Below are 25567 nucleotides of genomic sequence, written 5' to 3'. Positions count from 1 at the left end.
TCAGAATGAAAAATGCAACAAAGGTATGGGCCATTAACTCAATCAATATAGAACATCTCAAATTGGAACATTTGATACACAAATTTGAGTATTTGCCCTAATAAGTTCATACAATTACTAATTTTTATAAAACAAATATTCAAGGAAATATTTTATAAGCATAAACAGAAGACTAAAGTCTCTTCTTGCTATTACAATCTATATGGAATTGTATCTTACTATTATGAGACATACATGATAAAGTATATTTTTCCCCATGTTAATTTAGTAAAGCATTACCCTTATATTGTTTCTAATGTCACATTTTCAAATTTAAAATGCCCTAATAATGTATCAATAATATAATAATCATGTGTTAATTAAGCATATTGCTAAACTGATAAGTTACTTTCTGCTTCCTTGTTTGAAAACAAATTTAATAAAATACTATTTATTTCATAAAAAATAAAATATTGATTTTTTTTATTAATCCGATTTTGCAAATTTTTTTGTTGTTGGTATATTTCTTTATTTATTTTTAAAAGATTTTATTTATTTATTCATGAGAGGCACAGACAAAAAGAGAGGCAGAGACACAGGCAGAGGGAGAAGCAGGCTCAACGTAGGGAGCCCAACATGGGACTCGATTCCGGGTCTCCAGGGTCACGCCCTGGGCTGAAGGCGGCACTAAACTGCTGAGCCACCCGGGTTGCCCTGTAGTTGGTATATTTAAATAAAACTTTTTCTGAGGCTTTCACATCTGCATATAATGAAAATTTCAGAATTTTGTTTTCTGTGATATTGCATTAACTATACATTTCATATATTTTTCTGAAAAACTACCATTATTTTTTTCATTTACCAGATATATATATATATTAAACATTTGTCTGTTTAAAATCGTGGTCATGGGACCCCTGGGTGGCTCAGCAGTTTAGCACCTGCCATCGGCCCAGAACATGATCCTGGAGTTCCCGGATCGAGTCCCACGTCAGGCTCCCTGCATGGAGCCTGCTTCTCCCTCTGCCTGTGTGTCTCTCTCTCTCTCTCTCTCTCTCTCTGTCTGTCTCTCATGAATAAATAAATAAAATCTTAATAAAATAAAATAAAATAAAATAATAAAATAAAATTGTGGTCATACAACAAAGAACAGAATAAAGTTCCTGCTTTCATTAAGTTTATGTTGTATGCTCCTTTCAATTTATGAGCCTATTTATTTTGTCTATATTTTTATTCTAGTTCTGAATGACTGTCCTGTGTGTGTTTACATATGTGTGTGTGTGTGTGTGTGTGTGTGCATGTTTAAAATGTTTACATCTCGTTCCAAAACTTGGCCTGAATTAAAAATGTTTTGGGGGATGTCTGGGTGGCTCAGCAGTTGAGCGTCTGCCTTCAGCTCAGAGTGTGATTCCAGGATCCTGGGATCGAGTCCCACATCAGGCCCCCTGGGGGAGCCTGCTTCTCCCTCTGCCTATGTTTCTACCTCTCTCTCTGTGTCTCTCATGAATAAATAAATAAAATCTTTAAAAAAATTTTTTTAAATTAAAAATTAAAATGTTATTGGAATTTTGTTTAATTAGTTAAAATTACTTTATTTCTGTCTTATATTTTAATTATCTTTCATATTTTATATACTCTTATGTCAGGCAAATTGTAGAGAATAAATACCGCAGCTCATGAGCATGTATATATGTATGTGTTGTCTTTCTCAAATTATGTTAGAATTCCTTTGTTAGGAAAAAATATGTGAAAACAATTTCACCTTTTTGAATATGAAAAACCTCAGTTTAAAATTAATATATTAGAGTAATTACATATTTTCCTCAGGTAATGTCTTTACCTAAAATTAGAAGGCGAATGGACTAGCTTTGTAGAGTCACTGCAGTCTAAGCTTTCTTCCTTCCACTCATTGTGCCTTATTTCATCACAAAATTATTTGTAAAGAAGAACAATGTGGTAATACTGGGTACACTGCTCCTCAACACACTAACCAATTTCCCATCTTCATCAAAGGGGTGAATAAAATTATGTCAACATTGCTAAAAAGCCACTTGTATCTGAAAGAATCTGTGCATTTTTTGGTAGAGTTGACAGCAGTCACAAGCTTTATATAAATGATATTAAAGTCCTTTTACAGTTGTTTTTATTTTCTGTGACTATGTTGTTAAGATCTATAACTCCTCTGTTTGCAAACTGACCCTCTATTGAATGCTAGTGACAGATAAATTGCTATTGTTCTTTATCAATAAAATAAGCCATCTTTTTAGTTTCTTAAATCTAGACTCTGATACTAGCTTTCAAGGTTGTTGCTTTTATTATTATTTTTTTTTAACAGGCTGAGTTTGGAAAATTTTCTCTCCTATTTTTTTTTCTAAAAGCTATTCTTCACACATATACTGGTTTCACAGAAGTTCCATATTATGTTGTATTTATTGAATAAGGTTGAATAAACATTGCACTCAAGAAGGTTGTATTATGGTAAAAACATTATATTTTCTCATGTCTTTATAATAGGATCTAGCCAATTCTTCAAAGAGAAGTGAGGAATGCAGAGGAAGGTGAAACCCTAAGAAAAAGCTCTGAGGTCTTCATTACATAATTATCTTTCAAACACTCCTAAAAGCTCTGAGAAGGACTTTGTTTAAACATATAACCTACAACAACTTTAACTTCATTGAAAATTGGAATAATAAGAGAAATCATACCTATAGATATCTCAACAATCTTTGGGAATTTTAAGAATCAACAATCTTTGGGCAAACTCCTTGAGTTCGTCTGAGAAAAAAAAAAAAGAGTCTCATTTAAGTCTATGATGCTGGGATCCCTGGGTGGCGCAGCGGTTTGGCGCCTGCCTTTGGCCCAGGGCGCGATCCTGGAGACCCGGGATCGAGTCCCACGTCAGGCTCCCGGTGCATGGAGCCTGCTTCTCCCTCTGCCTGTGTCTCTGCCTCTCTCTCTCTCTCTGTGACTATCATAAATAAATAAAAATTAAAAAAAAATAAATCTATGATGCTATTATGAAGGACTGGGCTTGAGGAGCTGATCACTGTATTTAGAAGGTAGTCCTTGAAAGTTAGAAGCTAGTTCTTGAATTCTTTTTTATCATCAGTCTAAACGCTGTAACCATTTTTCAAAATTGTTTCTGTTTTGTGCCAGAGAGCTTTCTTTCTTTTTTTCCCCCAAATTTGTATTTAAATTCTAGTCAGTAAATATACAGTGTAGTGTTAGTTTCAGGTATAAGATTTAGTGATTCATCACTTACGCACATCACCCTGTGCTCATCACAAGTGCTCTCCTTAACACCTATCACCTATTTAACCCATCCCCCCAACGTCCCTTCAAGCAACCCTCATTTTGTTCTTTATAGTTAAAAACCTGTTTTATGGTTTGCCTCTTTTTTGTTCTATGTTCATCAGTTTTGTTTCTTAAATTCCACATTGAGTGAAATCATATGATATTTGTCTTTCTCTAAAAAAGACAAATTATTATTTCCCTTAGCATAATACACTCTAGTTCTATCCACATGCTTGTAAATGGCAAGATTTCATTCCTTTTGATGGATGAATAATATTCCATTGTGCATATATACCACCTCTTCTTTATCCAGTCATCAGTCAATGAGCATTTGGGCTTTTTTCATAATCTGGTTATTGTTGATAAAGTTGCTATAAGTGTCAGGGTGCATGTATCCCTTTGAAGCAGTATTTTTGTAACCTCTGCATAAATAGTGAAATTGTTGGATCACAGGGTAGTTCTATTTTTAACTTTTTGAGGAACCTCCATAGTTTTTTTTTTTAGATTTTATTTATTTATTCATGAGAGACACACAGGGAGAGGCAGAGACACAGGCAGAGGGAGAAGCAGGCTGCTTGTGAGGAGCCTGATGTGGGGCTTGATCCCAAGCCTGGGATCATGGCTTGAGCCTAAGGTAGATGCTCAACCACTGAGCCACCTAGGTACCCCACCCCTAATGTTTTCCAGAGGGGCTATACTAGTTTGCATTCCCACCAACAGGGCAACAGGGTTCACCTTTCTCCACATTCAACCCCTGTGGTTTCCTGTGCTCTTAATTTTAGCCATTCTGACAAGTGTGAGGTGATATCTCACTTGTAGTTTTGATTTGTATTTCCCTGATGATAAGTGATGTCGAGAATTTTTTCATGTGTCTGTTGACCATCTGTATGTCCTTGGAAACATGTCTATTCATGTCTGCTGCCCATTTTTAAACTGGATTGTTTGCTTTTTGGGTGTTGAGTTTGATAAGTTCTTTGTAGATTTTGGATACTAGCAAATATCTTCTCCCATTCCGAATGCTGCCTTTCAGTTTTGTTGACTGTCTCCTTCACTGTGCAGATGGTTTTTATTTTAAAAAATCCAGTTAACATCATCCTTAATGAGGGAAAACTGAGAACTTTTCCTGTACAGTTAGGAACAAAACAAGAGTGTCCACTCTCGTCACTGTTACTTAACATAGTACTAGAAACCCTACCCACAGCAGACAACAAACAAAAAGAAAAAAAGGAATCCAAATGAGTAAGGAAGAAGTCTAACCTTCACATTTGCAGATGGCATGCTACTCTATGTAGAAAACCCAAGACTTCACCAAAAAAAATTGCTAGGACTGAGAAATGAATTCAGTAAAGTCACAGGATATAAAATCAGCATATAGAAATCTGTTGCATTTCTATACACTGATAATGAAGTAGCAGAAAGAAAAATCAAGGAGGGGTGCCTGAGTGGCTCAGTCAGCTGAGAGTTTGAGTCTTAGTTTCTTCTTAGCTCATGATCTCAGGGTTCTGAGACTGAGCCCCACATTGTGCTCCATGCTGAGCAAGGAGTCTGCTTCTCACCCTCTTACTCTCTCTCTTGCCCCCTACTCTTTTTCAGTCTCAAATAAATAAATCTTTTTTTAAAAAAGAAAGATAAGTCAAGGAATCCATCCCATTTACAATTGTACCAAAAATCATGGATGTCTATGAATCAGCCTAACCAAAGAGGTATAAGATCTGGGGCCCAAAAACTAAAAAACACTGATGAAAGAAATTGAAGAGGACATAAAGAAATGTAAAGACATTCCATGCTCATGGGTTGGAAGAATAAATACTGTTAAAGTGTCTATACTACCCAAAGCAATCTACATTTTCAATAAAATTTCCATCAAAATACTACCAACATTTTTCACAAAGTAAAGAAAACTATCCTAAAATATGTATGGAACCAGAAAGACTTCAAATAGTCAAAGCAAACTTGAAAAAGAAAAGTGAAGCTGGAGGTATTGAGGAAATGGGACAGCCACACACAAAAGAATGAAACTGGACCATTTCTTTCACCATACAGAAAAATAAATTCAAAATGGATGAAAGATCTACATGTAAGATAGGAAACCATCAAAATCCTAGAAGAGAACACAGGCAGTAACCTCCTTGATAATTGCTGTAGCAACTTCTTACTAGATACATCTCCTGAGGCAGGGAAAACAAAGGCAAAAAATAAACTATTGCCAGAGAACTTTAAAATGGTAGGCTACAAAAGCGCTAGATATTAATTATGTAACTCTGGGTATTAAATAAAACTGCAGATGTAATGTGCCAAAGGGCTGGTGACAGTCCACTTTATATGCATTAACTGCCACCACAAGGAGCAGAGATCTCTATACAAATTTTATGTGAAAGCATGGCAGGCCATAAACTATATTTTAACTCATCTTCATATGATCTATCCAATTCCTACTATAAAAAGAAAATAAATCAATTAACTAATACCTTTAGAAACAAAGTATGAGAATATTTTCACAGATCTTTGTATCATTCTGTAATTATATACATAGAGAACATATTTAGAAAGTGTGAAATATAAGACTGAAGAGAGAGAAGGCAATTTTACTGATAAACATGAAAGTTAATTGTAACTGCAAAACAAAGTAGTGGGAGGTGTCAAAGTATAGAAACAAAATCTCATAAGTAATAAAAAAAAACTACACATCTCTAAGGTATTCACTGTGAAAAGTAGGACCTTTCAACCAAATCAATTTTGGCTTTCTAAAAATATAAATACTTAAAATAAAAATTTCAATTTAATTCAAGATTTTCTTTAAAAAATATACCTCTGAAGTTTTTCACATTTTCAGGTATTTAGGCAGGTTTTTTTTTTAAACTTTATTTTAAATATGCTGCTGTTGACATTGGAAAAGTTCTTCCATTAAGGAATCCAGGATACTTAGAGTTGCACATAATTATGTTTCTGCCAAAGCATACAAATAGGATAGTGTCCTGAACAGTGCATTACATTGCTTCATGTTAACTGAAAGTCACAGAATGTCCAACATAGCATCTTCTAGAAATACAGCATTTGTTACACATAAGATTGATAGCAAAAAGGAAATGAGTACATATTCTCCCAGGGAATTAGGGTATCTGCAATACAGCCTGAGAGAAAGATAAACAGTTGCAGAGTCTAATTTTTTCTGACAAGCATATGATGAAATATAAGAAAGTTTGTTGAGGTCAAAGAGCCAATACCTCTTCAACAAAACCAAACACAGAAAATGTTTAGATTACCATGAATCTAGATTTATCTGAATAATTTTCTAGTTTTTAAAAGCAATTTAACAATCCTGCCCTAGAGGTAAGTACTCAAGCAAATTTGATATCAGATCCTGAGAACTCCTATAAAAATTCCTAGACTCACCCTAATTTATTCTGAACTACCCCTCCTCTCAAGGTCACTCATCCTCTGTTGAATATGGAGAATTTCTGAATCTGTGAAACTATAGGTTGATGATGATCTGATCTTTTTGAGCTTGATAGCTAAGCTGAGTTGCCTAAATCCTGGACAGATTATCTAGATAATGCTAGATTTATAAGTCTCATAAATTAGGAACTTTGAGGTCTTATGTTTTAATTCATGTGACACTGAAAATGCTCTATTTGGAAAACTGAACATTGCTTGTGCAAGGTCCTGCCAAGCATTCTACATATTAGTCATTCTATGATGTAATCAAAAATCACAAATTGCAGAGGATTATAATATATGTAGCAACACTGTTACCTGTGTAAGATTGTACTTGTAAAATTTAAGCCGCTTATACTACCTTGTGGCTTTTTATAATTTTGTCCTCATTATTGGACAATATATAAAATATTATAATTCTAAGTGAAGTAGGACTTTAGATGTGTTCGTAATTTGCATAATGGGATAATCACATGGGAGACTTTGACTTTATATCCCCTGGCTGTGTTTTTACGTTCTGTTTATTTAAGACACTATAGAAATTGTTAGGGTGCAGTCACTTCTAGGGGCCTTTAAAGAGATTGATATTCTTTATATTGCTCAAATTTATTTCTCCTAAGGAGATTTTATCTTTTTGATAATAAGTGGACAGTTGCTTCAAAGTATTATTTTTTTATGTAGCTGTAATTATCGCCATTTCCGTTCTACTAGAATAGATATACAAGGACTTGGAATTAATAATCTAAAGCAAAAGTGAACATAACATTTTCTAATTAAAATAGTGCTGCAGCACTCATGGATACATACAAGAGTTCTACAATTAGGACCTGGTGTGTACAGGAAAAGCTGTGCTTCTGAGCTTTGGGGAACTGCAGGTTTTTTAAGAGAGGTGAAGTATATTCTTTAATGCCTAGTTTTTACTATGCATTTTTTACAAAAAAAAAAATTCTCTAGAAATTCTTAGTTTATTAGCCCCACTTTCTCCTCAATAAGCCTCATTTCTGAAATTGCAATTTTAATGTGTTAGAAACTAAAAAAAAACTAAAAAATAAAATAAAATAATGTGCTAGAAACTTCTTCACCCACATATATTTCCACACTTTCTCCTGATACTTATCCTTCATTCTTATCTCAATATTTACTTACATTGACATTTTGGTAGATAACATTTCAATTGATATCATGGGTCTAATAAACAATTAATACTTTTTAAACATATTATTAAAACTAAGAGCACTGCCTTCAGACAACATCACCAAGCAGATAAACATAGTAATTCAAAAGAGTTTTTAGAAACACCTGTCACTACTTTCAAATTTCCATAATTTCCAGTGGTGTAAATAGCCTCTCAGTGGAAGCTGATATTGTAATGCTACTTCTCAGCAGTAGCTCTAGACTAATGATGTGAGAAAGACATAGAGTATGCAGGAGCTATTTGAATGCAATAAGCTACTTTGGAATAAAATAGAAAAATACCAAATAATAGAACTCTTCTATTACAAACGTGGAAATACCTTCCAAAAGTATTGTGATATTTCCACTTTTTTTAACAGATATTTTAAAGTTATATTTGAATTATTCTTGAAAAGCGGTGCATATAGCAAACAAGTATATATTGAGTCATATTTTCTATTCCCAATATTAATGGTGCATTTTACAAAATATATTTCTATCTGCAGGTTGAATACATAATTAAAACCAGTTTAAGCAAAAAAAAAAAGTAAGTATTTTTGGTGATAGATGTTAAGTAGATCTGTTATGGTGATCATTTCACAATACATATTAAATATTGAATCATTACATTATACAACTGAAAATTTTTTTAATTTTTTTTTTATTTTTATTTATGATAGTCACACACAGAGAGAGAGAGAGAGGCAGAGACACAGGCAGAGGGAGAAGCAGGCTCCATGCACCGGGAGCCCGACGTGGGATTCGATCCCGGGTCTCCAGGATCGCGCCCTGGGCCAAAGGCAGGCGCCAAACCGCTGCGCCACCCAGGGATCCCCTACAACTGAAATTTTTATAATGTAATATGTCCATTATAAACACACACATACAATTTATCCTGAAAAACCCATAAATACACACATACGATTTAGGGAACCAAAGAATTTTCTCATGAAATACTGTAATGCTGCCAGTGTAAAAACTAACAATTTTGACCAGAACTATTAATGTTATATTCACTGTTTGACTGTTCATTCTAAAATACAAGAGTTGTTTTCAATATCATTGTCAGCCCATATAAGCTCTACCCTACTCTATCTCCTTACCCTGTTTCATTTTACTTTGTATCAATGTATGTTACATATTTATTTTCTGTGCCCTTCCAATAAAACAAAGTTTCAAAAAAGTAAGACATTTGTTAATAATTTCTGTGCCTATCATGATGCCCAGGAAATAATATTTCAATTTATAAATCAATTCTCTGGTTGAAAAATTCATTAAAAGTTAGTACTTACTTAGAAGAATTACCTAATAATTATTCATATTATATAACTTTTTATATAAGAATGAAGTCTCCCTTATTAAAAAAAGTTAATGTTACATACAAAACTGTTACTACTAACTTTGAAGATTCTTTCTTCTTTCCAAGTCATCAAAAACAACGACCAACCAGCACACACACCTGACCACCTGCATACTGTTCACTGGAGAAAATTTAGAGACATAGGATGGACAGTAGACAACATTAGTATGGATAGTAGCATTGTGGATAACCTGACAAGTTAGTGGTAGAATTGCCACATCTCCTTATCTCCTGGCATAACTGGAGATACAGTGTGGAGTGGGGGCATCAACTTTCATATGTCATGGTTGTGAAGGAACGAGGTGGTTTCCTTGGAATTTTGTTAAACAAACTTGTTCCTTTCCTTACAGTCTAAGCTACAGATAATTAATTTTGAAAACATTAAACCTTAACACTGAATAAAATATAAAACAGTGATCTTACTACCCAAAACATAAACAGTGTAGTTGTAGAATAGAGATGATGTTTGAAATACAATCAGAGGGGATCCCTGGGTGGCGCAGCGGTTTGGCGCCTGCCTTTGGCCCAGGGCGCGATCCTGGAGACCCGGGATCGAGTCCCACGTCGGGCTCCCGGTGCATGGAGCCTGTTTCTCCCTCTGCCTATGTCTCTGCCTCTCTCTCTCTCTCTGTGTGACTATCATAAATAAATGAAAAATTAAAAAAAAATATATGAAATACAATCAGAAAAGAAAATAGGAGAATTTTCCCAAGTATTAGAACGATATATGAAAGGAACTTTGTAGAATTTTTTTCCAAATTTGCATACATCCTAATAATTTGCTTTAAGTTATTATTATGTTGTGAAGATGAAATTTTTTTTCTAATTTCTAATAATGAGAAACATTTATTGATCAACCATGCTGGAAGAAAATAGGGATTATGTTTCTCTTTTCTCTATAGAAAATAATATCTAATAATATTTAATCAAAGTGGTAAAAACCTATTTTAGACATATAGAAACTATTAAATCTTCCAACATCTTACTTTTATGGATTGTTGTGAGGTTTGTTGTTTTCGTTATTTTTTTAACATTTGTAATTTATTGTGATATGTCATCTCACTTTAAATAAGTATTCATATTTATATCTAATTTTTGTAATTTATATTCTGTATTATTTTTTAAAGAAAGCTCCGAAAAATGAATATAATCTTGTTATCAAATTTTTTTTAATAATAATGCAGTTCATCTATGGCTAAAATTATTTCCAATTTGCTTTTAATAAAGCTTCTTTTTGTTAACATGTGAGTCAAATTTCAAAAAATAGAGCTGGGTGGACACTTTTATATTTATTCAGTAACTTTTTAATATCAAGATACCTGAACAGAGTACAATATCTCTTAATGCACAGTCACCTGGAAATTGAATCTGTAGTTTCCTATTTCATCTAAGATAAGGAATAGGGCTGTCATATATATCACCTTAAACCTGCCTTAGCATAAAGGATAAAGGTTATATCCTCTTGGAAATGAAAATTTCAAAAATCAAAGTTAGGTTCAATTATCTCTAAAAAGAGATTTCTATAAATGGATAATCTATAGTAGTGAAATTCACATAATAGAATCATGAACAGTTCTGATTTTTAAATCATCACTGAAAAGACATGTAATGCAGTATAAATTTCAGAAGAATAATATAGAAGGACAACAAATGGAATTCACTAATAGAGGACAAATTTATTCAAATAATTATCATTTAAAATATATGGACATGTCATTCCTTCTGTATATACTTTTGGTTAAAGACTTGAGTATAAGCAAGACTACCAATAATTTTAAATCCAGATTAACAGCAAACCATTAGTTATTGTTTATCTAAGAATGTCAACAACAAACTGAATATCATTTTTCTATTTTAACATTAAGTGAAGAGTTTAGGGAATTATTCAATTGCTAGTTCACTTCAATCATGAATCTTTTTTTGTTTTCTCAAATTGAGTACTGCAAACTAAGGAGGTAGTGTCTGATGCCTATAGACACTCAAGTGAAATACTTAAGAGCACCTGAAGTCTTGAATATCGCCCTGCCTATGATTAGCTAAAATAAGGACTGTGCTGTTATATCTGGCTAGTTTTTATTTTTTCTTTCTTGGTTGAATTGGTTAAGTAACTGTGGAATTTTCAAATTCTTGAGGGGTATAGGTAATGAGGAGATCTTGTATTACTTCTGATCTCAATTCAATATAACAAGTATGCTATGAAACATATTATATATTTCTAGATTTACACTGAAGGTTAGGAAAAATATTGAGCATTTATAAAAATTTCATCTGCAGTCAAGAAAGTGAGACACATCAATATTAATAATGCTATATTCTATATTAAAATATTAACACACAATGCTAATATACATACATACACAACATTAAAATGAAGTTAGTGCCTAAGTAGATAAAATTTTGAGTCCTGTAGAAAATTAACTGAAATGGCAGTAAAATGAAAACAAACAAAAACTGAGGCAGTTTTATGTGCATCTCTTCTAAATAATTTTATCATTTGTTATAAATATATACATATATTTTTCATCTCTAAAATACTCCTTTTCAAAATACACACTCTGACTTTTAAACTCATTTGTAAGGAAATTGACTAAGATCATTAAATATTGCAGATTTCCAATTACAGCTTTCTATTGAATAACTAGTTACTTGAGTTGATTATGACATCTATATAATATTGGATAAAATGTACTGCAAAACTATTTAAAATAAACTGAAGTTTCTATAAGATAAGAAAAACATAAATTTCCCAGGAAACATTGATCATATATACTAATCAAGGAATGCTAACTACTGACAGAATTTTCTAAAGGAACACACCAAGTATCTAATTAATCACATTTTCATGTCTTTCTTACCTTACAACTTAATGAACAATAAGACATTTTATTTTAAGACACATTACCTGTTTCAATTATAGTAGGAATAAAGAAAACTATTCATTTGTTATGAAGTTTTTTCCTATGACATGTAAAAGAATCCTATTTCCCCAAGCAGCATTATGGTATGAGATCAGACAGCTTAATATTAAGACAGATTCCTGTAGGATTCCTAAGCTACTAACTGAAACTAATTCTTTACCAAAGATCAGGAGAGTAATAATGATTTGGCACTAATGGATAAATTAGAGGACTGGAACTACAGAGATGTTCTGGAAATAAACCCATGAAATCATTACAGGAGCTTCCCTAAGATGATTTTCTATTAGAAATAGTCTTAGACATTGTGGATATCAAGTATTGTTAATACAAAGTAGCCAAGTAAAATTGTTCTGCTATAAGATTACTCAAACTGGCCTAAATAGGAGCAGGATACTTTTGCAATCTATGAATTGAATTTTTCATAAGAATAAAACTATCAACTTCAAAAGATCATTTTATTCAGGAAATGCCAATATAAAATTCAGATCAGACTTTGGAGATAATTCATCAATTGCCTGGTAATAAGACATGATTGATTCCCTGGACATCTCAACTGACGCCAATCCTGGAGACTTAGAGGAGTTAACTTCTGAACTCTAAACTTCTTAGAGCACATACTGTCTTTTCTTCAATGAGTGTTTGATATTCTTGATATTTATCATTGGTAAGAATGCCTATCTCAAAATACAATATATCCCACAAAATCCTGTTTTACTTTTGTTATATGATAATTTGAGATAAGAAACTTTTAAAGTAATTTTATCATTTGAACTAAGTTTTCAATATTTCATTAACAGAAGATTCTCAATTATAAAAAAGCCAAAATTATACATCAAAATCTTCGATCTCGGGATCCCTGGGTGGCGCAGCGGTTTGGCGCCTGCCTTTGGCCCAGGGCGCGATCCTGGAGACCCGGGATCGAATCCCACATCAGGCTCCCGGCGCATGGAGCCTGCTTCTCCCTCTGCCTGTGTCTCTGCCTCTCTCTCTTTCTCTCTGTATGACTATCATAAATAAATAAAATTTAAAAAAAAAAAAAAAAAACAAAAAACAAAATCTTCGATCTCTATAGTGATAAGAGAATATTCCAACTCAATTACAACAGAGAAGACTTTGCATGTTTTTAACAAGGATCATGTGCATCTTTGAGTAGTATTTTAGTATAAAGATCAACATACAAAAAAAAAGATCAACATACAATTATGGAGTTTCTATTGCCCATTATCTGTGCATTTGAACACATATTTTCCAATATAAATAATTTAGTGTAGTCACCCAGGTGGTTGATAAATTAATTTGCATTTTACTCAAAACAATCAAGGGGGCACCTGGCTAGCTCAGTTGGTAGAGCATGAAACTCTTGATTCTCCAGTTGTAAGATTGAACCCCAACTTGGGTATAGAGATTGCTTAAAAATATAAAGTCTTAAAAAATAAGACTCAATAAGTGAGGAAGGTAAAGTAAGAAACAAAAACAAAAACCACCACCACCAAATATATATATATATATATATATATATATATATATATATATATATATAGCAAATTGAAAGAAACACGAACTCCACAACCTATTAGCTTAATTTCTCCTTGTAAATTAGTTTTATTGTTTTATTTTTTAAGTATACTCTTCTACAAAATATACATCTCATAATTATTTATAAAACATTTTTGCAAGTATAATCTCAAATACATTGTGGACTGGACTAAGATTAAATATTGGTGGATTCTGCTTTAAGCTTTAAGTGTAAAATGTTGATGAAAGAAACTGAAGATGACACAAAGAAATGGGGAAAAAATCCCATAGCTCATGGATCAGAAGAATAAGTGGTGTTAAAATGGCTATACTACCCTAAAGCAATCTACACATTTAAGGCAATCCTTATCAAAATGCCAGCAGCATTTTACACAGAAAGAGAACAGACAATCATAACCCTTGTATGTAACCACAAAAGACCCTGAATAGACAAAGAACCTTGAAAAAAGAAAAGCAAACCTGGAGTCCTCATGACTCCAGACTTCAAGTTATATTACAAAGCTATAGTGATCAAAACAGTAAAGTACTGGCACAAAAAGTACAAATATAGATCAATGGAACAGATTAGAAAGCCCATAAATAAACTTCCAATTGTATGGATAATTTATCTTCACCAAAGCAGGAAAGAAACTCCAATGGGGAAAAATATCTTCAACAAATGGTGTTGGGATCATTGGGCAGCTACATGCCAAAGAATGAAAATAGACCACATTTGCACCATACACAAAAATAAACTCAAAATGGATTGAGGATCTAAAAGTGACACCAGAAAGCATAAAAATCCTAAAAGACAGGATAGGCAATCATTTATCTGACATTGGCTGTAACAATATTTTTCGAGACATGTCTCCTGAGGAAGGGAAACAAAAGCAAAAATAAACTATTGGAACGACATCAAAATAAAAAGCTTCTGCACAGTGAAGGAAACAATTAACAAAACTAAAAAGCAATCTACTGAATGGGAGAAGATATTTACAAATAATATATCTGATAAAAAGTTCATATCTAAAGTATATAATTTATACAACTCAACAACCCCAAAAGCAATAATCCAATTAAAAATGGGCAGAAGACATGAACAGACATTTCTCCAAAGACCAGCTGGCCAAGAGCGAAATGCAAATCAAAATGAAAATGAAGTATCACTCCACATCTGTCAGAATGGCTGAACTAAAAAACACGAGATATGAGTATTGGTGAGGATGTAGAGAAATAGGAACCTTCTTGCACTGTTGGTGGAAATGCAAACTGGTGCATCCACTCTCGAAGACAGTATGGAGGTTTCTCAAAAAGTTAAAAACAGGGGATCCCTGGGTGGCGCAGTGGTTTGGTGCCTGCCTTTGGCCCAGGGCGTGATCCTGGAGACCTGGGATTGAATCCCATGTCAGGCTACTGGCATGGAGCCTGCTTCTCCCCCCTCCTATGTCTCTGCCACTCTCTCTCTCTCTCACTCTCTCTCTCTCTCTCTCTCTTTCTCTCTCTAAGTAAATAAATAAATAAATCTAAAATAAAATAAAATAAAATAAAATAAAAGGGTTACCTTGACCAATCTATCTCTAGTCTTGTCCATTCAAGATAGAATTGTTAGATAAAAGAAACAAATTGGAACTTCAGATAAACAACTACCGAACAATAACAAATAATGTATCACGTAGGGCATGATTATACTAAAAATTTGTTATTGTTCTAAAAATCTAATTGAAGTGGTAACCTGTTTTTCATTGTTGTTGCTGTTGGTTTTGCTTATTTGGTTTCCTTCAGGCAATCCTAATTCAAGTATAATAGTACATTAGTGGTTCTGCAAATGTAGCATGTTTAAGAAGGACCTAGAGGGTTTGATAAAACACAGGATTGCTGAGGCCCAACCTGAGTGTACTAAATGTAGGGAGAGCTTTGAGCATTTGCACTTCTATTAAGTTTCCAAGTGATGCTGATGCTGAGAAAACTTGGGATAAGATTGGATTCATGAGCGTTAACATCCCTTTAAACTTTTAATCTCCATTAATCCGTATTTTCTACCTGCAAAAAACAGTTTATTAAAGTCATTAAATCACCATTTAAGATTATTTCAATTCTTGATCTATAAATTTTTTCTCAAAATATTTCATAATTAGACAGAATATTTTAAAGTAATTATAATGACTCTTACTAAAAGAGTTCAGTTAATATTCTGTACACATTCTTGCTAATATTTTCTTCCACTTAGGCCCAGTATAATATTAAATATGCTTTATAAATAAATGCTGCGTTATCTGTAACTTTGACACAATCTTACTTTTTCTCCTTTCCTTTGAGAACAAACTCTCTAATGAACATTGGAGTTTTACACCTACTCTAGTTCAAATAACTCCTGAAGAAACAAATAGCTTTGGTGATACAACAGCCTTAAGCTACTTTGCCTTTTCAGTAAATTTGTATGTGGGAAATACCGGATCTCTATTGAGAAGCTTCTGTATTCCTTCCTGTTTCTCATCAAGTGTATAATTTGGTCTTATCCTAACCCCTTACTTCACAACCTTGGCTAGTAACTTCTACAAGTCTTAAACATGCCCATGAGAAATAGATCTTGTTCACTGTGGCTCCCTGTCAACTTCTAGCCCATGATCTTTTCTCCCTGTAAAAATATGTGAGTCACAAAAAGAAGCTGTAACTTTATCCAGAAGGTAAACACACTAATATGCTTATTTATTTTCAGTTAAAATTAGTATTTTTTAATTTGGAACTTCCTGCCTCCAGTGGCCATCACCGGTACAAGACATAGTACATAATACATCAGTATTAGGACCTATATTCTCAAGCCTATGCAACAATTATGTTTACGAACTTTGTTTCTCTATTCAATATTTATATATGATTGATACTTAAAATTCCCTCCATGAATCCTCAGGTTTTTCTTGTTAATGTTTACCTGTTTGATTTTCAGTTCTCCTGACCCCCTCTTGCAACACTTCCCAAATACATGTTTGTTCTTTTCCATGTGAATTTCCTCTCTAGTCATTTGTGAGCAGCAGCATCTGAACAGACTTCTCATCTATAACTAGTCCCCCTACCTTGCATGCTTTGCCTGGTTCCATACTTTTTCAAATTCCCTGGTGACAGTAAAGTACACATCCATGATACCAACTATCATTGTTCTAGGATTCATAATATGATAAGTATTATTTACATTACTAAAATAAACAGTTCTTTTCAGAAAATTTACTTCTACCAATCCCTAAATATAGCCATGGGTGTCCAATATGGGCTACTCACAGTGGATGGTTTGAATTCTAAGACTTTTAAGAACATTCATTCAAAACATTACTGTAGCATAATGTGGAGGCTGAGAAAAATTAAGGCCATTCCACCTCAAGTTTAGCATTAGCACAAGTACAGCCATCTTAGGCCCCTGTGAATAAGAGCTGAACTTTACAGAAAAAACTGCAGAATGTCCTCGGCAGAGAATACCATACTAGAAAGACAATAGAGTTCAGAATTGCCCTCAGCAGAGAATCCTATATCAGAAAGCCCCATATTAGAATGAGAACAGAGCTCAATGCACTTGAAAGCTCCATATCAGAATGTAAACAGAACTTGAGAAATTCCTCCACCCCTTCTGAAAATCCCCTAAACCAGCCCATAAAAAACCCAGCTGTAACCCACTTCAGGGTCCAAGTCCCTGCTCTGCTGTGTCAGGTACACTTGGACCCAAGCTCGAGCTTCCAAATAAACTCTCGTGTGCTTGCATCGGTGTTGGCTTCTTGGTGGTTTCTCAGATACATAATCTTGGGCACGACACATATAAATATATATGTGCATATATACACATATAGACTATGTCTATGTATATATATGTATATGTATTTATATATAGTTTTATGGAGTATCTTTATAAGATATATGATTAAAATATGTAATAATTGATAATCTCATGTAAATGTTATGATTGTGGATAGATAATTGATCAGTGAGAGGTGTGAATGCTTACATATCATTTCTCTGAAATTTCAGAGATTCATAAGCTACACCATGTAGGAGCTATGTTTCAAGAGCATTGAATACAAATAAACTATATAATATAATAATACACCTTATATAATATAATGCTTCTTCTAAAATAGCTTTTATTTCTGAGTAAGGAGTCTCAATAGTACAACCATCCCAGGATGTCAGTAAAAAAGAAAAAAAATAGTAAAAATACTTTGTTGGGGATCAAGTGAGCTTCTAGAAATATGGGAAATGTAGTAATGATAAAAGTTTCTGAGAAGTTTCCTGCCCTATATAAACTATAAAGCAGAGATCAAGAGGTCAGTCTCTTCTTATGAATAAACATACTATGGCAGGAAAAAAGAAAAAAAAAGAAAAAGAAAAGAAATATATCAATAAGAGCACCAGGAAATCCATGTTGTTTGTAGCCATTAACTGGATTGTTGAATGGAAATGATTTTCAATATTATCAAAGTTATAACAGTTGGCAATAGTTGAACATGAACTACGCAACAAAATAATTGGTTTACAAACACTGTATTATTTTATCCTCAACAAAACCCTCTAAGGAATGTTTAGTCTTGCTCTCATTTTCTAAATTACGGAAGGATGACTCAGAGGCTAATTAAAATTTCCAAGGCTACATATTCAGAAAGAGGTACACAGTCTTAGAATTTAGATCTTGCCACCTTAACTTCTATGCTAAGTAGCCAAATGGGATGAGTTGAACCTATTCCTGAATATTGTAGAACATAAATTTGTTATTGTGTCACTGGACAATTCTTTGAATTTTCTGCTTAAATTAAGATATGCATAGACAGAAAAATTTCTTCTGACAGAGTTTTCTTTTTCCTTTGATGCTATTTAACTATCACCATTTATTGGAACACAGAAGCATTTCTAAGGATATGTCAAGAAAAAAAAAAAAAATCCAACACCCAGCACCAGGATCAAACTACAAGGAATGTAACAACAGATGGTACCACTTAGTTTAAAGGTTATTTGTGTGCTCACAAAATACAAGTTTAAAAGGTTAGAATCCATGAAGCTTTAAATAGCGAATCAAAGTTTTGTTTGCATTAGCTTTATTCAGTGTGACTTCCATTTTTTCAATTCACTATAAACCTCTTCAGGAAATTTCTGCTTAGTTTTCTTTCAAGAAAGCCCAAAGCAAAGTACCAGAGACATATTTAAAAATTCACTTGTACTCAAAAAAAAAATTGTTTTGTATAGCCTAACTTAACCCATTGAAGGAAGTTTATTATAACAAATATTACTTTAAAAATATGTTGGCTATCTAGAATAAAATACTCAAAATTTATTAACTCGTATTCTTTTAGTATAACTTTCCATGAAACACAAGGTATTTGCTAATTTTATTTTTTTTTCAAATTGATAGTACTGATTTTTCCCTTATAAAGTATTATTTGTAGAACTTAATACACCTATTGACTTCAATTTCCATTTGCTTTCATTTGAAAATTATCCTATAATTAAGGTAAAATCTTCTTTAATTTCCATAATAGATTTGTATGGTTTCAGAAGGCCAAAAGTATGTCAGTTGTGACACTGACAAGACCAATTTTATCTCAATTGTCAAAATGTTGTCTATATTCAAGTCTTCATCCCAATTAAGAAGGGAGTGAGATTCTCTAATGAAAAAAAACTTGAGGTAATTCCCTTTTGTGGCTCACTCCCTTTCCACAGCCACTGCCTGGTTATCTTTGGCTCTTTCACCATGCCTGGGCCACTTCCTTTGAATGCAGAAGCCTGCTGGCCAAAAGATGTGGGAATTGCTGCCCTTGAGATCTATTTTCCTTCTCAATTTGTTGATCAAGCAGAGTTGGAAAAATATGATGGTGTAGATGCTGGAAAGTATATTATTGGCATGGGCCAAGCCAAGATGGGCTTCTGCACAGATAGAGAAGATATCAACTCTCTTTGCCTGACTGTGGTTCAGAATCTTATGGAGAGACAGCATTTTGTATGATTGCATTGGGCATTTAGAAGTTGGAACAGAGACAATCATGGACAAATCAAAATCCGTGAAGACTAATTTGATGCAGCTCTTTGAGGAGTCTGGGAACACAGATATAGAAGGAACAGATACAACCAATGCATGCTATGGAAGCACAGCTGCTGTCTTAAATGGGGTTAATTGGATTGAGTCCAGCTCCTGGGATGGACAGTATGCCCCGGTAGTTGCGGGAGATATTGCTGTATATGCCACAGGAAATTCTAGACCTACAGGTGAAGTGAAATCTGTTGCTCTGCTAATTGGGGCAAATGCGCCTTTAATTTTTGACCAAGGACTTCGTGGGACACATATGTAACATGCCTATGACTTTTACAAGCCTGACATGCTTTCGGAATATCCTATAGTAGATGGGAAACTCTCCATACAGTGGTACTTCGGTGGACTAGACCGCTGCTATTCTATCACAAAAAGATCCAAGCCCAGTGGCAGAAACAGGGAAATGATAAAGACTTTACCTTGAATGATTTTGGTTTCATGATCTTCTACTCACCCTACTGTAAGCTGGTTCAGAATTCTCTGGCTCAGATTTTGCTGAATGACCTCCTTAATGACCAGAACAGAGATAAAAATAGTATCTGTAGTGGCCTGGAAGCATTTGGGGAGGTTAAATTAGAAGATACCTAGTTTGATAGAGATGTGGAAAAGGCATTTATGAAGGCTAGGGCTGAACTCTAATCAGAAAACAAAGGCATCTTTGCTTGTGTCAAATCAAAATGGACATATGTACACATCGTCTGTTTATGGCTCCCTCGCTTCTGTTCTAGCACAGTACTCACCTCAACAGCTAGCAGGAAAGAGGACTGGTGTGTTCTCTTATGGCTCTGGTTTGGCTGCCACCCTGTACTCCCTTCGAGTTATGCAAGATGCCACACCAGGGTCTGGTCTTGATAAAATAACCGTAAGTTTATGTGACCTCAAATCAAGACTTGACTCAAGTACTTATGTGGAACCAGATGTCTTTGCTGAAAACATGAAGCTCAGAGAGCACACTCATCACTTGATGAACTATATTCCTCAGAGCTCAGTAGATTCCCTCTTCAAAGGGATCTGGTACCTTGTCAGAGTGGATGAGAAGCACAGGAGGACCTATGCCCAGAGCCCTCCCCCAGCGACGATACTCTGGGTGAAGGAGTAGGACTCATACATTCAAGTGCAGCCACTGAGCATATTCCAAGTCCTGCTAAGAAAGTGCCAAGACTCCCTGCCACAGCAGCAGAACCCGAAGCAGCTGTCTTTAGTAACAGGGAGCATTAAGATACTTCTATGAGGTGGAAGACTTCAGCGTGGGTTGGAGTGGAGGGTCTGTATAGGAACAGTTCTGGGAATGGGACATCTGGGGACAATTTTAAAGGATTACATGTTGTGTAACTTTTTATGTGACTAACATGAAGCCTGGATAACTATCGTGTTCTTGGGGGAGTCTCTTTGCTCAATTTGCTCGCATGCTTCCTATTGTGGTCCAGCCAGTGCTCAATCTACGGGAGTAATGTTAAAGGGCTCTGTAAACTTCATACCTCTCTGGCCATTTGTATGCATGAAGCTTAGTTTTTAAATGTGGTATCATGAATCATGTGCTTCAGGTGAAGAAAGCTGAGGTACTAGTCTCCAATTTTAATTTTTTGAAACACGTAAGACTTTTGTACTTTGAACCAACAAGCTTACTAAAAGTACCTGTGATTTTTGAAAAAAAAAGTTTCTAGTTTAGGGAATGTAGTCTTAAAATGTGGTATCCACAAACCCTGTTTAGAAATGGCAAGACACATACATTCTTTGTCTATAATTTATAAATCCTAAAGAGGGAGAAGAGTTGGAATGGTTCTGGAAACTGGAATGTTGCTTTAAATCCAGGCCAGCAGTTGCGAGTTATTATAATGGCCTCTGAACAGAGAGATGCTAGCACTGAGCAGACGTCTGGTATAGACAACATGGTACACTGGAAAACTATGGACGTAGCTCTGGGTCTGCTTCGGAATCATTGGTTCAAGGTGGAGATGGTAATAGAGAGGTGTATGAGGAAGCTGTTGCAATCTTTCTTTGCGCCTTATTTTAAAGAATAAATAAAACATTTTTCTGGCTGCCTTTTAAAAATTTAAAACAAAATAGAAGGATGGGGCACAGGGCATTATTAGGTTACCTGTGATACTTCAGTGTTATAAATTCAACTAAATTTATATTTTATCTAAAATAAACTTACACAAGCATGAACTGTAATGTTTCAAATTGCAAGGTAATATGTAATGTACTGTGTGTAAAATACTCTTGTCTAATATTAACTAGTGGTATTTTGATTTGTACAATTTGTTAAAATGACTTTAACATCCACTGATGTAGATTAATAATGTAAGTTCACATTTAAAGACTAATGGGAAAATGGTGCATGTAATACTTTCACAAGTGTTGGGAGTTTAGTATGTTTTGAAGAGAGTAATTTAACTTTTGCGTGTCAGGAAATGGGTTTTTCTCAAAGTCCATTGCTGGCAATGGGCAAGCCTCATAATACTGGCACAGAGCATTAACTGTACACCTTATTAACAGTGAGGTGAATAACTTTAAATAAAGTTTTAGAGAAATTTTAAAAAAAAGAAAGAAACTTGAAATATTGGTGGAAATCCAGAGGATTTGCAGTTCAAGACATAGAAGACTGGCAAGAACCATTTTAATAATTGCATGGTATGTCTCCTTTTCCATTTTACCTGTTGGCAAAAAATGTGATGAAAAATGGTCTGAGACATTAATGAAGGGTTATAAGTCTTCAGTAAAGCAGAAATAACAGAAAATAATGATATGTACCCAAGGGAATTTAAGAGGATCAGCGGGAATTGGTTAGTTTCTTGTCATCTGCTGCACACGGGAAAAAATTAAACCTTTATAATTTTTTATAAAGATCATCATGAACAGCTCTACAAAGATATATGTGGACGTTTCAGGACTAGGAAACAAAAACAGTCCTGGGCATTTTCTTCAGTGAGTACATTTGAGAGTAAATGCCTTTCTTTCACCTTTACTAATGTCAGATAGATGATAATTTTAGTTTCCTTGTATCCTCAGGTCTTAGAGCCATTCAACAAGATTAACCCATAGGTATCCTTTTCTAAAATGTGATAAAAACTAGGATTCAGTATGATGCAAAGTCTCACAGACTAAGGTAAATAAATTTACTTTAACAAGTACCTCTATCCTTTGAAATACTATGTAAAATGGGGGAGGGGGGCACATTTACAGTCCTTTCAGACTTAAAATTCTAAATTGATTGTGAATTTGATAAAACTACCCAGTATAGATTCCTATTGTTTTATTATCTGTATAACTTTCCTTGGTAAGAGTGATTCAAAAAGCAAACTCAAGGACACTATCAGAGAAGACAGTTAAATCAAAATGCATTTTAGTCATTAATCTGCCCTTGAGTTATGCCTCATTTATAAAACAGTACAATAAAAAATTGTTAAAAAGTAAATTTCTAAAATTAATTTGGCCACATCTTCAGTTTTTTTCCAACCGGTCTTTGAAGGAACAGGAAGTTGTAAACTAGGATTCTGAGAACACACAGCAGTCTCTTTCTCTTGCAGATTTCTCTTACAGAATTACAATAGTGCATTCTCTGCTTTCCTAAATCTTAAATTTAGCAAACTCTTTTGGTCCTGAGGAAAGCCTTTATAGTTTCTTCAACCAGATGGATTTACCTTATTGTTGAGACAGGCTAGATCTGTAAGTTATTCTTTTTGTTTGTTTGGTTTTTAACTGTGAAAAGTAGTTTGAATTTTAAAAGTAGCCATGCAGGCAGCTCTTTCAGCCCAGGAACCCAGTCCCTTTGTTTTGGTAAAACCACCTTTTTTGAACTGAAGACCTCTTAAGAATTCTTTCTTGGCCATCCGCTCCAAGCTCTGAGTCCACCACTTCAACACATACCAAAAGCAAGAAGAAAAACTAGGAGCTAAGGTATTTCATGCACAGGATTTGTAAAGAAGGAGATAACTGTCGCTATTCACATGACCTCTGACAATCCCTATGGTGTAGTGTGCAAGTATTTTCAGCGAGGATACTGTATTTACGGAGACCGCTGCAGACATGAACATAGCAAGCCATTGAAACAGGAAGAAGTGACTGCTGCAGATCTAACTGCAAAATCATCTCTTGCTGCTTCCTCAAGTCTCTCATCGGGAGTTGGACCAGTTGTTGAAATGAATACAGGCAAAGCAGAGTCCAGAAATTCAAACTTTGCTACTGTCGGCGCAGGTTCAGAAGACTGGGTGAATGCCATTGAGTTTGTTCCCGGGCAGCCCTACTGTGGCCGTACTGCCCCTTCCTGCACTGAAGCACCCCCACAGGGCTCTGTGACCAAGGAAGAATCCGAGAAAGAACAGACAGCAGTGGAAACCAAGAAGCAGCTTTGCCCCTATGCTGCAGTGGGAGAGTGCCGGTATGGGGAGAACTGTGTATATCTCCACGGAGACTCGTGTGACATGTGTGGGCTGCAGGTCCTCCATCCCATGGATGCCGCCCAGAGATCACAACATATAAAATCTTGCATTGAGGCCCATGAGAAGGACATGGGGCTCTCATTTGCTGTCCAGCGCAGTAAGGACATGGTGTGTGGGATCTGCACGGAGGTTGTCTATGAGAAAGCCAACCCGCGTGAGCGTCGCTTTGGGATTCTCTCCAACTGCAACCACACTTACTATCTCAAGTGTATTCGCAAGTGGAGGAGTGCTAAGCAATTTGAGAGCAAGATCATAAAGTCCTGCCCCGAATGCCGGATCATATCTAACTTCGTCATTCCAAGTGAGTTCTGGGTGGAGGAGAAAGAAGAGAAGCAGAAACTCATTCAGAAATACAAGGAGGCAATGAGCAACAAGGCGTGCAGGCATTTTGATGAAGGACGTGGGAGCTGCCCATTTAGAGGGAACTGTTTTTACAAGCATGCGTCCCTGATGGCCGTAGAGAGGAGCCACAGAGACAGAAAGTGGGAACATCAAGCAGATACCGGGCCCAATGAAGGAACCACTTCTGGGAGCTCATTGAGGAAAGAGAGAACAGCAACCCCTTTGACAACGAAGAAGAGGAGGTTGTCACCTTTGAGCTGGGCGAGATGTTGCTTATGCTTTTGGCTGCAGGTGGGGACGACGACCTGACAGACTCTGAAGATGAGTGGGACTTGTTTCATGATGAGCTGGAAGATTTTTATGACTTGGATCTATAGCAGCTTTGCGTAGCGTGTGAACTGGTCTGCTGAGCCTCAGACAGTAGCTGTCCCCTGTGCTGGTGTGGCAGTGCCCGTGTCTCCTAGGCAGGCCTATCAACTCCAGGTGCTGTCGTGATTATTTTTACCCAGGGCCTGTCTTCTCAATCCCTCACCTTCCCCCAAGGAGTGTGTCATTTTTCTCTGTTTAAAAAAAAGTCACAAAAATAAACCTTAAAGCTAGTTGTTTTTGTAACATGAATTTAAAAAAATAAAAACAATAAAATAAAAGTAGCCATGCAAACTAATTTGAAATGTGATCTTTTATATTAAAGGTTTATAATGTCCAGGCACCTGTCACTTATACATTTATAGACAAATAGAGGAGTGGCTGCTGCTAACGTCAGAGTTAGCAAAATGAAGTAGAAATCTCTGTTGTATTTTTCCACGTTATAAAACCTACATATTATATATCTTCTCCTTTCATACGTCATTCAACTATTCATTAAATTTCAAAGGAAAACAACATCACTGAAATTATCAATGTCATTTTATGTTTCTCTGAGATCTGTTAAAGAAGAATCTAGTTTAGAAGACAACAATTTAAATTTGTAATACAATAAATATGTTAAAGGAGCTAAAGAAAACAGAGACTGAAGAAGCCCCCCCTCCCCGTGAGTAGGACCAGCCCT

General features: G+C 34.9%; 2 pseudogenes; both read left to right on the top strand.

Annotated features, from left to right (window-relative positions):
- Positions 1-19380: 19380 nt before the first annotated feature.
- Positions 19381-20973, top strand: LOC121483824 (annotated as a pseudogene).
- Positions 20974-23639: 2666 nt separating this feature from the next.
- LOC121483822 lies at positions 23640-25075 on the top strand (annotated as a pseudogene).
- Positions 25076-25567: the final 492 nt, after the last annotated feature.

Source organism: Vulpes lagopus, unplaced genomic scaffold, assembly GCF_018345385.1.
Source record: "Vulpes lagopus strain Blue_001 unplaced genomic scaffold, ASM1834538v1 ctg160, whole genome shotgun sequence".
Lineage (NCBI taxonomy): Eukaryota > Metazoa > Chordata > Mammalia > Carnivora > Canidae > Vulpes > Vulpes lagopus.
The sequence above is the reverse complement of the archived record's forward strand: the minus strand, read 5'-3'. Positions and strand labels throughout refer to the sequence as shown.